Consider the following 16,202-nt stretch of genomic DNA (forward strand, 5'->3'; position numbering starts at 1 on the left):
ACACTAAATCCTACATACTAGAATAAGGCTGTGCCATATCGTATTGTCCACAATGAAACTGGTAAAATGTTTCATTGTATAAGAAAGATTCATATCATGATAATGGCAATATTTGGACTTGCTGACATAATGGCATCATACCATTAAATATGACAACAACAAACAGGCTAAAAGCTACTGGCCAGGAGCAGGTCTGGACATCCTTAATGTTTTATGAACAGCCCCAGACTAATTAGACTATTTTGGTGACTTATCGCTTGCCCTAAACTCTCAGCGGCAGCACAGCGGCTGCAGCACATCATCTCTCTATCCCTCTCCTCTCTCTCCGTGCACACACAGGAATTGGAGTCATCAGGTAATTTTTTCATAAGCCTGTCTAAATGTAAACCTATGTGATGCTCACAGCACAACAAAAAAACGTATATGAGTGCATGATAGTCATCATAACATAATAGCCTGTTATAATAAACGCAGGTCTGTGTGTGTGCGGGGGTGTCTGATGGTCAGCGCTGACTGACACACACAGCAGCAAGAACAGTGGAGAAAAAACAGCAGCGCAAACAGGTCCAGGTAGAAAAAACAAGTCAGTCATTTTAGTAATATAAGCACTATTTATAGATTGAAGACAGTGTTTTTTGTATTTGGCAACTATTTAGATGTATAATTTTTGGTCGATTTCTTTTTGTTGTAATATTTATATTACACAGAATCTAAATCTAACTTTGAGTTACTGTTGTTGTTTACAAACTAGAGAACTCAGTAAAAACTGAATAAAAAACTATTTCTGAGTATTTCAATGTGAACTACATTTATGTTGACATATGCAGCTATAACACTTATTTTGTTGTAATTATATGTCATTATATATATAATTAATTATATATATTATATTAATTATATATAATTATATATCATTATTGCAAAAAAACCCAAACTGAAATACAGTGATATCATTTTACAGCCATATCACCCACCCCAAAACTAGACCTTTAGGTTTGGTAAATTTGGTTATGTATTTATTTATACTTTGATGAGGACCCTGCACTAAAATGACAGACTACTTTGTGGAAGTGATGGGGATCCAGAAGAAAAATAAGGAATAAAAAGAGAGACTTATGCGCTGCAAAAAGATCCACACACTCACTCATTCAAATATCAGACAAACACATCCTCACATAGAGAGTCTGATAGCTGAGTTGTAATCCAGGATTAGTCAGATTAAGATCTATACCTCTGCCGATGTGTGTTAAACGATTAAAGCCAGACAGGCCTATTTACCAAGAAGAAAAGACGATCAAATCAACAGGCTCATCCTGGAGTGACAGCTGTAAGAGATAGACTGTGGAGAAGAGCAAATTATTTGTTCACGCGTTAAAAGTCTCTTGTTCTTTGATGCAAAACCGGTGTTTGCTCTTCTCCTGAGAGGGAGGAGGAAGAGGGGGAGGAGAGGGAGGAGGAGGAGAGGAGACAGAAATGTAATGGAAATAAAGAAAAAGATGGCAGAGAAGAAGGAAGAGTGTTCTGTGTGGCGACTGATAGAACCTGGATGAATGACGAAGAGTTGTAATTAATAAACTCAAAGGATAATCAGGAGCCTGCATGCACACGTACTTGGACATGCAGGCTTTGCTCGCTCTGTCTCTCCCTGTCCCTCCCACACACACACACACACACACACACACACACACACACACACACACACACACACACACACACACACACACACACACACACACACACACACACACACACACACTGAGGCAGAGTATATCGCTCCACACAGCCGACGACTAGAGGCTGCTGTGGCGTGATGGAGGAGCTGAGAACAAATATAAAGTGAGGGAGTGCCTAATGAAGATTTTAAATGAGGAAATTCCTGTGAAAATATGATAACCCTCCCTCTCTCACCCACCGTGTCCCTCCCCTCTCCCTCCCCTGTCTAATACCAATACTTCTTCATCCCCTACTTTCCCTCCTCCTCTGTGTGTCCTGCACGACATAAACACTGCGTTATTTTAATTAGGATTTGTACACTCCAACACTTTAATTTTCTCTTCCTTATTTCCCCGAGAAATCTCTGTTTTATTAGTTATCAAACCATTCCAGGCCAAACTCATAATTACACTCTGTCCCAGGGGGAAATGCGTGCGAGTATGCAAGCGCCGAGGTTTACCTAAGCTTGTGAGGACTTTTGAGGAAACGAAACAGCGTACAATCTTTGCTGCTCCTCGTAGAGAAAAAAGACGATTTTAGAGATAAAGACAAGGGGCTCAAGGTTAATTTTACAAGGTGAAATGTAAGATTGTCAAAAGGGTAATGACTGAATGTAAGGCAAAACGAGGTTCTCAAAAGGATACCAAAACTGGAATCTGTGTGTGTGTGTGTGTGTGTGTGTGTGTGTGTGTGTGTGTGTGTGTGTGAGGTTTTTCCTCTTTATAAATTCATTGTTTGGCTAAATCTTAGAGCGAAGGGTTATGTTATTTACCTGTGGTAATTGGTTTTCCCAAATGGCAGTTTTCCTCATTACACACAGACGTACACAACCATGCATGTACACACTCACACAATAATGAAGGGTAAGACAACGGAGAAGATGCCATTTCAGATAGCGGAGGCACAAAGTCAACACAGAGACTCAGAGAAACACACACCCACAAAGACAAAGTGTTTGTGTGTGTAGCGAGCAGAGTTTCAGTGACACAGTGATGATCTCAGGGTAGAAAAGCAAAGTAAAAACTAATCAAACACTCAGGCTCACCCACAGTGTGTCTACATGCATCCATTAGGCAAAAAGGCCTGATCTCTTTGCTTTGTGCTCAACATGATATAAACTAAATATTAACTGATAGAAATGGAAGAAAATGTTTTTGTGTGTATGTTTGTGTCTGAGGAACCAGCTGTTCCATCTGTCACTCACTGAGGTGAAAATAAAACTGTCATTTGTCCATCTCACCTTCTGCCTCTCCCTCATGTGTCTTTCCACCTGTTTATCTCCTCTTCATTCACCTCTCTGTGTCTCCACACCTTACTCCATGTTACGTCATGCTGCAGCGACCTGAGGGTTACAAAAATAATATTCTCAATGTTCTGTTTCAGCCAAGAAATTCTGAGAGGTACGGGGGTGAGATATTCACTCAGGGCTGAGCGAGATGGCTTTAAAATAATATCACAATATTTTTAGGCTATAACAGGATACACAATATATATCTTTATATATCTTGATATTTTGAAATTTCCTCTAAACTACTGTAGACTATTAAAATCAAAATTATTAAATGAACTACATTCACAAATAAGTAGCTACTGCCATAAAATATAGTTTAATACACTGCACAGCACAATGAGCAAAAAAAAGAGTGCTCGACTTGAAGATTTATTTGTTGACTGAGGGGTCTTTGACTGATGATTCGAATCTTCAAATTTCAGGGGGAAGCCCCACACAAACCGCAGTTGTCATTTACAAAGACACTGCTAAATTCCCAGCCAGAATAGTGCTATGGAAAGCAATTGCTTTTTACTGAGACAACGCTGCAGTTCCTGCTGCTGGGAGAGAGCACGGAAAGCAGTTGTTTTTTTACCAAGCCACTGCTGCCTTACCACCAGAATAGTACTATTATTATTGATATTATTATTATTATTATTATTACTGAGACAACGCTGCGTTTCCAGCTATGACAGTGCTACGGAAAGCAGTTATTTTTTTCCAGAGACGTTGCTGCTTTTCAAGCTGGAATCATGCTACCAAAACTGGGTATTTTAACCCAGAACATGATCTTTTCCTAACCAGAACCAAGTATTCTTTCTGAGTTAACCCAACCACACATTAACCATGATGTTTTTTAAACATAATATTTCAGCAATTTCCACTACGTAATAACATACTCATATCATTTCATTCTTAGTGTGATTCCTGCAGGTATGCTGAAAATGCAGAAAACCTTTCATTCACAGACACATTAAAAAGTAACAATGAGATGACCTACTGTAAGAAAATAGTCTCATTCACAAAAGAAAGGGAGACCATTATTAAAGAGCACAATTACCTCCAGTCTGAACTGCTTCTTGAAAAGGCTGTCGAGTAAGAGGTCGACCATTAAGGCCCATTTAATATTAAAGACCCTGCACACTAGATGTTTTCAGTTTTTCTGGTTGATTAGACCTTTCCCACGTAGAAGTTTGATGGAGTTATGCATTTAAGCTGCTTATTTATGAGTCAAAATCTCCGTTCTATAGCACCCTCAAGCCTCTCAAAATGAAACAAAAAAAACAGTCAATAGCATGTACACTATTTTCTGTCAATAGTCCAACAATACAGTGTGACACGTTTACAGTTGCAAAATTGTAATAATACGACTGCTGACTTGAAATGAAGATGATCTATCAGTGTCTAAAATCTTGATTTACTGCACCTTACAGGGTAACATATCAAGTGTCTGTTATATAAGAAGTAGTGAATAAGAGAACAAGGGAATGATTTATGACAGAGCTCATATACTATTGATAAAGGTATAGTTGTCGTATCCAAACCAGACCAGAGACATATGATTCCTCCCGAGCTCCCCGAGTACGCTGAGGGTGCACAATCATATTGATACGCCTTCTACATCAACCAGTGTTGGCTTTAAAATGAAATAGCATTGTGCTTCATGTCTCCATCTGCTGGTGGGCCATCACAGTGGCCCACCACAGATAGACAGATAGAGAGAGACAGATATATATGTATATATACCATGCATGTAATGCCACAAATTAATATAATGAAACTTAACTACAATTTAGCTTAAAAAGATACACCAGAGTCCTGGTACCCAATGTTGAGAGGTGGCCATCTTTAACTAGGCACCTAACTGACAGTTTATTTGTTTACAACATCTTAACACTTTACAACGTCAATAGTACTCGACTCACTCAATACCCACATACATGTAACACAAATACTCCAACACAGGGTTCCTATCCTTTAAAGAAAGTTAAATTTAAGACTTTTGTAATGCTACTTCAAATAAAATTTAAGTTTATTTAATGTTACACTAACTACAACTGAAAAAAGAAAAACATGAACAGAGATCAATATAGGGTTATGGACAATTTTGTCCAAATGCTTACTACCACCTAAACCATTAATTTTTTGGCCAAGTTACAAGTTAGATGATCTACTTAAAAAGCTGAAAGTTTCTTCAACTTTCCCGAGCTGAACACATGAAAAACGGCACATTATGTTGTCAAAAAAGTAGTCAGTTGCCTTGAAAACGCTTGTTCATTTTTAATTTGATTGAATGTGGTAAATGTACATGTGAGTTTCATTATTGGTTTCTCCATTCTGAGTCATGTGACCTTAAATTTGGTTAATTATTTTAAAAGAACGATATTACCAATTATTTGGGGATTTTACACCACAATGACAAAAAATGGGGATTCATAATACACTTCTTCCTATGTCTTAGCATGTTCAAGTCTTTGAAAAGATTGATTTACGACATTTCAATACCAATTAAGGCAGTATTTATAAATAAATAGATCCAGGGGAACTCTGCCATCCACTAAATATCTCAAACTGTGGTATATATACCATAAACCGTCATTAAATACACTTGAACACATACGTTTATACTTATCTGACACCATGAAACTTCTTCAGCACGTATTTCGGGTGTGCTAAAAAATATGTCGCCCCACACTTCAAATAGGCTAAACTACCTTAAACAAAACTTAAAAGCCATTAATTCAGATTTTACAAGCAGTGACATTACTATACGAACTTCCACTTCTCCTAACCAGCTAACACAGCCGGATACTCACCCACCAGCGGTCCGACTGGTCGTTAACGGCTGAAAATGGCTGCATCCGTTACGGTTAGCTCCTCCTCGGCAGTTCGACAGCTAGCTAAGCGTTAGCAAGACTGCTAAAAATCCCACACAAACCAGTCTGATAATTACGGCTGTTTAACTTCAGCTTGTGACCACAGCAACCCGCAGTGTCCACGACTCTTGTGCTATTTTTCCTAGTTAAAGCCTGTTAGCCCAACTTTACTGAAATACATCCGTGTGTTAGCCGCGCTAGCTGACAGGTTCCTCTGCAACATCAGACACCCTACCCTGTCGCCGTTGCTAATCCCGCCCCGTCCAATCAGTGACTGAAGAACTTGACGTTTCATCTTGACTGACCAATAAAAACGGTGCGCCGTTTTGCTGCTGTTTCAACAGGTTTTACGGCGAAGACCGTGAGGGGCGCTATGCGTCATCAGAAGGGTGGAGGTAAAAATAATGTTGGGAAATAGATAAAGTTAACAAAAGTGAAAACCTCACAAACGTAATAAACTGAAATATAGTAGTTCATATAATGGTTCTTGCCAATTTACATTTTTTGAGTTTTTTTTACTGGTTGTCAACTGTGTTTTAAAATTGGTATCTTTAAAAATATAAAAGGAGGGTAGTCTTTTAGTCCTTAGAGACCTGAGCTAATTAGCTTGATTTCATTCAAAAAAAAATAAAATAAAATAGGCAATAAGCAATTAACAAAAAATAGCCCCAAAATTAGCAAGAAATAAGTAAAAAAGTTACAAGAAGAAAAGAAAAAAAGAAAATTACCTGTGGAAAAAAGCAAAAATAGAAAGGAAAAAAGCAGAGAAACCCAACAAAAAAAAAATCAACAATCAAGGAATTACCTGGAAAAAAGTGCAAAACAACAAATAATGATAAAATAAACTACTTATTCTTTCTGTAAAATAGGCCTAATTTTAAATATATGATTATGATAATTAGAGCTATAGTTGTTTGGACATTTTCCCTTGTGCTTTGATAATTTTCTAATAATCTCTCTACCTGCTCTTTTTTCATATTTTACAAATTCCTTGCATTTTGCAGGGCATGTCTTGCCACATTGCTGATTGTCTTTCCCCATGTCTTTGTCTGATATTAATCCAGCTTTTGAAGGGTTAAGCCAAAACTTGTGTATATAATATTTTGATAAAATGTAAACATATGTTAGCATTGAGTTATACTGTGTTCATGTGCTTAGATGGTACAGTTTCCTGAGTTGCGAAAATTATTCTTCCAACTTTGGTGTATTCATGAGCTTTAATTTTTACATTTACGCAACATGTTGATAACACTTTGAAGCGTTATATTACAAAATTATTTCCCCCACACTTTTAGCTGCACCAGTACATCTGCTAAAACTACTAAAATATAACTTTACCATGGTAATAAATTACTTCTCTTAAAATTCTAAGTACATGGACAGCAACACATGGTTACAAATGCCATATTACAATTAAATTTGAGCAAAAAAAATGGTCATGCAATGTGTAAATTCATAAAAAAAAGGTCATTACCATAAATTAGATGTTTACTTTACTTTATGTTTCACACAACTGAATCCATGTAAGCCTATCTTTTTTTTTTCAAAATTATTTTTATTGTTTTCTTTTTTCATTTGAAATAAACAGGACAAACATTTACAAACCCCACCCCTAAAAACAAAACCTTGGTAAAGGGGAAAACAACATTATCAATTATAGACTAAAAAATAATAAAACTGAAAAAAATAAATTAAGAATAATAATGATGATAAAAACAACAACAATAATAATAATCATACATAAAACACACACACATCTTGTAGGCCTATCATTTATACACAATATTTGGGATTCATTCAGAGCCACACTAATTCTAAACAGTTACATCAATTTAAATACACTCCATACAGCTGAAATAGGCATGGTGAATAAAAAAAAAAACCTTGACAATCATGGTTACTATACGCAGCGATTGGTCAGGTGATCACACAACGTTTTCCTGTCACTTTATGTTTCTAAAATTGCCTGTAACCCCTTCGATAATAGAGAGGGACTGTTAAAAAAAAGGTCTAATCGATTAAAGTAAGTGGAAACTCCTGTGCGGGTGCACCATGGGTGTGTAGTGGCTTTAAATCCAGCTCTATTGGAGTCTTTTCTTTTACTTTTTGTCCCCTATCTTCCACTGCTGTGTGCCATCTTAGGCAGTGGGGAAAATGAGGCTTTTCTGCTTTCCTATGCTCCTTTTTCAGGTTCCAGTCTGTTAATCAATCCACTCCATCCAGTCTTTTCTTTCACTGACTCCCTAATGGTGGAAAAACTATCTTCTCTCTCCAGTCAGATCTGCAAAGTGACTCTCCATTTCCATTAAAAGTAATTTCCAAAGAAACACTTGACATCACCATCTCCCCACCGAATCACATTTTCTTTGTTCTCCCTTTTCATTTACTTTCTTGAACAAATCCTTCGCGTTTCTCGAACGAGCACTTTACCCTTTTACATGACTGCTGCAGAGCCACAAAGAAAATGGCATGATAACAGCACAAGGCTCTGACCTTGCATTCCTGATTTTAACTTGCTTATTATTTCAGTCATACAGGAACCGAAGTTCAGTCTACTGTTCCATCCAGCCTAATTCACTCTGAATAAGAGTGCCAGCTAAATGCCTCAAGTGTAAAATGGAAAACGCTGGCCTGCCGACAGGGAAATTCTGGTGGGTGGCGAGGTGTTGAAAGACAGCGCTCACATGTATTAGTGCAAGGAGCCAGACAGAGCTTTTGCTCCGCTGTGAGCAATCAATGGACCCACACCTGGAAAAGTATTCAAGGCTAGGTTTGGATATTTGGATTATTAGTTATAATATCAGCAAGCACACATTAGTCAGTGCAGTGATCAAGAACAGTGAGTGAGATTTTGTGGCAGGTGCCTAAAATAAAACCATATATGAGTCAAAATACATCAGCAACTAATGATTTTTTTTATTATCAATCAGTCTACTTTGCAGATTCCTCAGTTCACCATTTCATTTAAAAGAAATGCCAGTCACAATCTCATATATGCGACATCTCCTAATTGCTGGATTTGCCAAACCCACAGCGCAAACCCCAAATATATTCAGTTAAAAGTAAAATAAAACAGAGAAATGCAGAAAATCATCACATTTTAGGAGCTGGAAGTGATGAGTGTTTTGTTTGCTTGATAATAACATAAACATTGAGAGTATTAATATTTTGTTGACCAACTAACTAATTATTGTAGTAGGTAATCATTTAGGCACTGAATCAAACCTCTCAGTTAGATAAAATTTCACAAGACATCAATTCTTTTCTCCCACTGGATACAGACAATTTTTGTCTCATTTATGTAGTTTTGTCCACCTTTAAAGAAAAAAAGAAATCAGATATAAAACTTTTACCCACCAAAGTAATTACACATCTGAGAGCAATAAAATTGGATAGGAAAAGAAACATGAGCTGTCACCACATCCTCGAACATAAAAGTTAAATTTAAAAGTTTTAGCTTGATCTTTAACTGTAATGTCACTGTTTTAGTTCACTCTCACAGCTCTTATATGTGGAAATCATGTACTCTATTTTAAGTTGTGATGCTGCTTACTGCTTTCTTTGTGCTTTTTTTTAAACTCCTGACGTGATGCTATTGTTGTACTCATGCTTTGTTCTTTTAACATATTTCTTTTTTTTCATCACTTCATAACCTTGGTTTCAAAAGATGCTACATAATTTAAGATTTACTTACTTACTCGTAGAAAAGCAGAAAAACCCTCAAGAAATCAACAGTTAGCAACTAGCTGTTGAACATATGAAGCATTTAGCAGCTAAAGAGCCAAAACTTTCCTATAAGAGGGACAGAAACATAATGAAATATATGCTAATTTTGCTCTGTAACTGCTGGATGTGTCAATAAGCAACAATTTTGCCAAATGAATGTAAGAGGTGATATGTTAATGTGCTCACAATTGGTTGCCACAGACACCAAAAGGGCAAAAAAAAAATCCATTGAAGGTTTAATGTTGATCTTAACTGGTGATATTTTGTTTCCTGCTGCCATGAAAGGCCCAGTGACAGCTGGTCTACATTCCCATTGTCACTAGTATTATATCTAATCCTTTTTTCGCTGTGTCACAGTTTGCTCCATGTAAAGACTTCAAAGGCTATTCCCTTGTTTTCAACCTTAATTATTGGAAATGTGTAGCTCACTACATAGCTCTGCACCTTCATTTGTAGGGAGGGCAGAGGAGAAAGTTCCCCAGAAACATTGGTAATAATTCTCGCTGCACAGGAATCACTGCTACTGCTTCCCTTCTGCCCAATTGATTTTTTTTTTTTTTTTGTGCAATGATGTTAACATGTTCCCAGATCTCTGTAATTAAACCTGCAGTACACTGTTTGGCCACTTAGTGTCAGAGGAACATAGCACTGGCATATTATCACATTTAAAGTGGGTTTGGAGAATGTGTTATCAAACTGTTGTCTACTTAGACACCCAGCATATGAAACATATGAACAGGCCTTGTCCACATGTCTGCGAGTCTATTTCAAAATGTAGCTTTTGTCCTTCCTTCTACAATAAAAGTGTGTTTTAGGTCACTAAACACATACCTTTTGTAAAACTTTCCATGGTGAAGATCTTCAGAAACTCCACAAATGAGGCCACATCTCATGCAATGGTGGATGTGGCTAAAACAGTGACTGTTCTAACCTTGCTAACAGGACTTTTTACATGTTTATCCATGAATGTGCAATTACTCTTCCACTATACTGAGGTACAGAGGCGTCTGAATGTGTTACAGAGGTCACTGCTCCAGGTAGCCTTCTGACAATGGCATTGCTTTCGGGTGAAGGTTATATAGCCATCTGATGTTTTGGCATGCTTTTGATAACACTTCAACTGCAACCCAATCACCAGAATAAATGTTGGCATTGTACATTTGTGCAGCCCACAGATACATTACATTTGTACGGTATTATCTAGCAGATTTGTTGAAACTTTAACGCTAGGGTTAACTTGTTGTTAGGTTTAAGCACAAAAATCACTAGGTTATGGTAAGGAAAAGATCATGCTTCGGCTTAAAATTCTTGCTTCTGGTGGCATTATCCAAGGCTGGAAACACAGTGATGGGTGGCTTAACACCACCCTTGTTTGGGGGCTAAAACACCATTGGAAACATAGCAACGCCTTGCTGTTTTGTTGCTCCTTGGTCTCAACAGTGGTCTGAAGTTGTCTGCTGCTTGGCTGTCATCTACTTGGGTTTGGATAGAAAAAGATCATGCTTTGGCTTAAAATACCCACTTTTGGTGGCACAATCCCAGCTGGAATTGCATCAATGTCTCTGTAGAAAATAAGTGCTTTTTGAAGCACTATCCCAGCAGGAAATGCAGCGCCGGGTGGTTAAACACCACCCACATTTGGTGGCTAAAAAAGCTGCAGGAAAGACAGCAATGACTCTCTGAAAAACATCCATTTTTCCTGCTTATTGGTCTTGAAAAGTCTGCAATGGTCCACAGCCTGGCAGGTGTCCTGCCTAGGTCTCAAAAATACCCTGTCTCATGCAGAATAGGGCATAAAAATGTTGATTACAGCCACTTTAACATGGTGTATACAGTGTTATTTTTATCCATGAGAATGATAGCTGCTATGAAAATACAACCCAGGCTGTAATAAACCAGAATTGTGCTTTAACACTGCAAAGGCAGTCAAATTCAAACCCCAACAAAAGTTGCAAATCCACTAAACCAACTGCCACTCAGCCCACTGGGTCTCATCTTTCTGACACGGAGCAGTGAGAGCAGCTCTGCCATTAGAGAGGGAAGAAGAGAAGCATGTTGCGCTGACTGGAGTGTGGGCCTGTCAGTCACCGCTAACAGCTGCATTTGGCATTTCAGTCAGGTACAAAAGGTGTGTTTGGTGCCAAAGTACCTCAAGTCAGACAGGCATCCAGACAGTGTGCCTGAATAACAATATTTCATCAGAGTAAAGTGGGAATAACAGGGAAGAGGACGAGGGGGGGTAAACATAGTTCAGGATGGAGCTGCATCCGTGTAGTTACGACTTTAGAGGCAACATACGTACATCTTCAAGGTTCTTCTCCACCATCTGTTTTCTGGCTGTAGTGGCTCCTGCCTTCGTCTAACACACACACGCACAGACACACAGACACACAGACACAGACACACACACACACACACACACACACACACACACACACACACACACACACACACACACACACACACTTACCACTCAACATGCCCTTCCAGATTCATTAGCATATAAATAACTCATACAGACAAAAAACACACACCAAGGCAATGGTACCATCACACAGATGCCTTTTCCAGTAGTGTTAAAAGGTGAATGTAGAATATTAGTGGGTATAAGCAGATTCTAGTGGTGTCCATTAGTGTGTGTTTGTGTGTGTGTGTGTGTGTGTGTGTGTGTGTGTGTGTGTGTGTATGTGTGTGTGACTGTTTCCAAGCCTGATGAAAAGGCTTTTAGGCTAATTACATGAGAACAGTGTGTTGCTATCTAGATGAATTTTAATCTTGTGCTTACATCTCCCTCTCACTCTGCCTCATACACATAAATACTATGTGCATGCACACACACTGCAACAGACTGCTGCCGCTGTTGGATTTTTTACTTTAGGAGGTAATTCTAAAAGATTAACTTGTTCATATGAGTGCATGAGTATGAGTGTGTGTGTGTGTGTGTGTGTGTGTGTGTGTGTGCTGTTGCATCTTCCATATCACTAAACTCTATGATCCAGTCAATAAAGATTGTGATGTTCAGAGCGTGACTCACACAGCCTCCTGCTGGTTAGCTGCTAATACCTTGCTTGCTGAGGGTGCATTTCATTCGGCTTCTCTCACTTCCTTTTCTGTTTTAACTGAGGGTTGAAAAAGCAGAATGTTTTAGGAGCAGAGGGACAGTGGTTTGGGTTTTCAAATCTGATCTAACAGCGCCCTCTGTCAAGAGAAAGGTAGAACTTCAACAAAACGTCATCTTTTTTGTAATTTGACATTATGGTTGATACCTGATCTCAAAGGTAAAAAATAAAATCAGATCGACTGCATTTACCCAAAATTATAAATGTGTCTCAGAGGGGCTTTCACAAAACACGTGGAGAGAAACAGTGGTGGGACCCTCCCCTTCAGGACAGATAAATAATATTAGAAACTACATGACATAGGCACAGATTTTTGGGGAGACAGGGAGGACATCCCCCTCTGTAATATGACTACATGCATTTGTACCCCTCAATTAAAACAAGTAGCAGAAGACTTTTATTTCTCCAAAGTTAAGGACATTTGCACCATAAACTGATGCAGAAAAGTTACAAATTTGCATTTAAAAAAAAGAATCACCTGAATGCAGGAAAGTGTTTGATGCTCACATTTTTATGGCTCCCAAACCCCCTGCTCCATGTGTGTCCCACCCATTCTTGAAGCAAAAAGTGCAGAACATAATATTAAGTAAATACTAGGTTAAGTGCTATAAATTACATGAGTTTGAAGCAAAATGTAAAAGTGTTTGGAGTGAAAATGGAGGCTCAGAGAAGCAGCTTTCGGTTGGTTTAAAAACATAAAATACTTTATTTAGTGTGACTGACATATTTGCTGATTCAAAAATTGTCTTTTGATGACACAATTTTGCTTTTCTGTACAGTTATGTGAGCCTGGGCTTACTTGGTCACACCTAAAATGGGTCCGTAATTTAATTCTACACTCAATTTAATAATTTCGCACTTCAGGTTTCTGATTCTTTTATTATTCCAAGGATATATGCATTTAACAAATTCTTGATTTTCAGCCCCTCTTTCCACATACTTTATAAGCCTATGCGCAAACACATGGGCTCTTTTTTTGGCTGTTCCAGTTATTCAGTTATTACCAAAATATTTTCCTCTCTGCACTTTTAGGAAACACTCAGCACTCTTAGATGGTGTAGTGCTCTGGCCCGGTAGAATACTTTACAAAATGTAGCAAATATCCTCTGATTCAGACTAAGAGAAGTTATATATTTAATATAAACTTTGTTTTCTCTTGTTTTGCACACAGGACACATAATCAGTCACAGTAAAAAAAAAGGAAAAAAAAGGTGTAAATTAATGATGGCTGAATTCCAATAAGCTGCTTTAGCTGTCAAATTAGGATTTTTGAGGATGGAAAAAAGGATGAAAAATTATGGGGGCATCATTTCATATTTATTTGATAGAATAAACATTTTGCACATTGAATATGTATTTGCCTCGTAGTATAATCTGATATTAGAGACAGCTTTTGCAGAGAAATATCCTCCAATTTAACACCGTGATGTTTAATTACAGCAGGCTTGAGTAGAAAGTACCTAATATCTATTAAAACTCCCTAAGTTGGGAAAATTCCAAACTTCTATACTTATCAAGAATTTACTTTTTATTGTTGTGTGTATAATAAAACAATGTTTAATCATGACAAGAAAACTGTTGTGATAAATTAAGAGAGGATAAAATAAAAAGGTGGAATATTCAACATATTCAGTGTAATATTACACCAAGAGCCCATTTGGATTAATTTTTAATAACTGACTAATTGTTATTCAGCAACTGTGTTAGCTCTAACTTTAATGACATCTGCTTTCCTGGCTTTAACAACGACGGAGCACCTTTCTTGATGTTATTTATTCCTTTACATCTCTGCAAAAAGTAACAGATTTAATATGAAGTGAGTAAATTGAGGTGTTTCGTATAAACAAAATGTCTAACGGGCTGATGTTTAAGCAGCGTTTAAAAGAAATCATTCCACTTCAAACTGAAATAACAAAAAACAACACAGAGTTGCAACAAAAACCTAAAAAAAACAGACATACAAATTTACCTTGATGTCAGAGGAACTGAAATGCTGATTAGTTTGCGTTGCTCGGCATCAGTTCGTCCAAACGGATTCTCTCGGGTGGGCCTCACTGCTCACAACTTTCCACCTCCATGTCTGCTGTCTCATCCAGCTCGCCAGCTTCTGCGGGGTCCACTTCCCTTGGCTCACAGTCACCATCTTGGTAACAGCAGACAGTTGGTGGGCAGAAAGGAGTCTGCTGGAGTACTCGAGGTCTGCGGACCCAACTGGCGTTTGTGAGGCAGATTATTCTTGTAGTGAAACTGGCCCTGAAAAACAGCCTGGATCCTGTGGCTGATTAGTTTTCTCTGGCAGGGAGGCTGTCAGGCAGAGGGTCTCCTGTTGCCTTGGCTCAATGAGAGGCTTAAGTTTCCCAGGGACACGGACGGGTTTGTACAGGCATGGATGCCTTGGCTTGTCCGGCTATTTGACAGAGAAGAAGAGAAAGTGTGGAGACATTGTGATAATGAAAAGAGACACTGGTAGAGAAACTAGCTTGAAGGGAAACTGACTTTTAGTAGAAGCAGACTTTAAAACAACCTTTCCTGAACTAACTTGCATTCTCACTTTTTCTACAATGTCTTGATCACACTCAGTTACACACATTCACACCTGAAAACTGCTAAATACAACCCCTAGGTCTTATTTATTAAATAAATGGCTCTACATCTGTGATTTGCTGAACAAATCCACCACTCCACCTACCTGCCCTATAGGAATCCTCCTGCCTCTTCTATTACGTTGTTACCGGCAGCGTTTCAACCTGGCGCTGTCCGACGGACAGAACCTGATGGCAGGTTCTGTCCAGCAGCGTTATCAACTGATGCTGCCCGTCTGTGTATCCTTCTGCTGCACCAGGTGCCATCCGACCATGCGGTGGCATATCATAACTGGGGATGCGTACCAAAACCTGGTATTAAATGGACAATGGTGACAAATTATTAACGACGGTTTACAGTTCTATCTACAGTATATTGGAACAAATGAAGAAAATATTTTTCTTGTTTATTTAGGGTACATAATTGTTAACTTTTACAGTTTTTTAACTCATCATCTGCATTTCTAATTTGCACCACTTTTAACACATTCTTCTATGATCCATTTTCGCTTTTCAATCCAGGGGAGAGCTCTGTGTGTGTCAGAGCCTGCAGCCTACTGCATGTGCGAGGAGTGTAGCGGGGTCAGCACTGCCACAAGTAAGCCACTCAGTGAGATGCTCCAAAGTCTGGTTAAACTTTACAAGAGTTGATGCTGTGACTGCTTGTTGCCACAAGAACAACTGTCTTGCATGTAAGGGCAAAAAAACATGAGCAATCTTTCAAAACATCTAGCGAAACTGCATCACAAACAGGTTGAGAAATGCGCCCCGTGGCTCAGGTGGCAGAGTGGGCACCCCATGTGCAGGGGCTGCGTCCTGGCCGCAGCAGCTGCGGGTTCCATTCCGGCCTTGGCCCTCTGCTGCCTGTCATCCCCTCCTTCTCCCTTTCATGCTTGAGCTGTCCTGTCAAAATAAA

Source organism: Plectropomus leopardus, chromosome 3 (assembly GCF_026936395.1).
Source record: "Plectropomus leopardus strain MGB_pleo_1.0 chromosome 3, ASM2693639v1, whole genome shotgun sequence".
Classification (NCBI taxonomy): Eukaryota; Metazoa; Chordata; class Actinopteri; order Perciformes; family Serranidae; genus Plectropomus; species Plectropomus leopardus.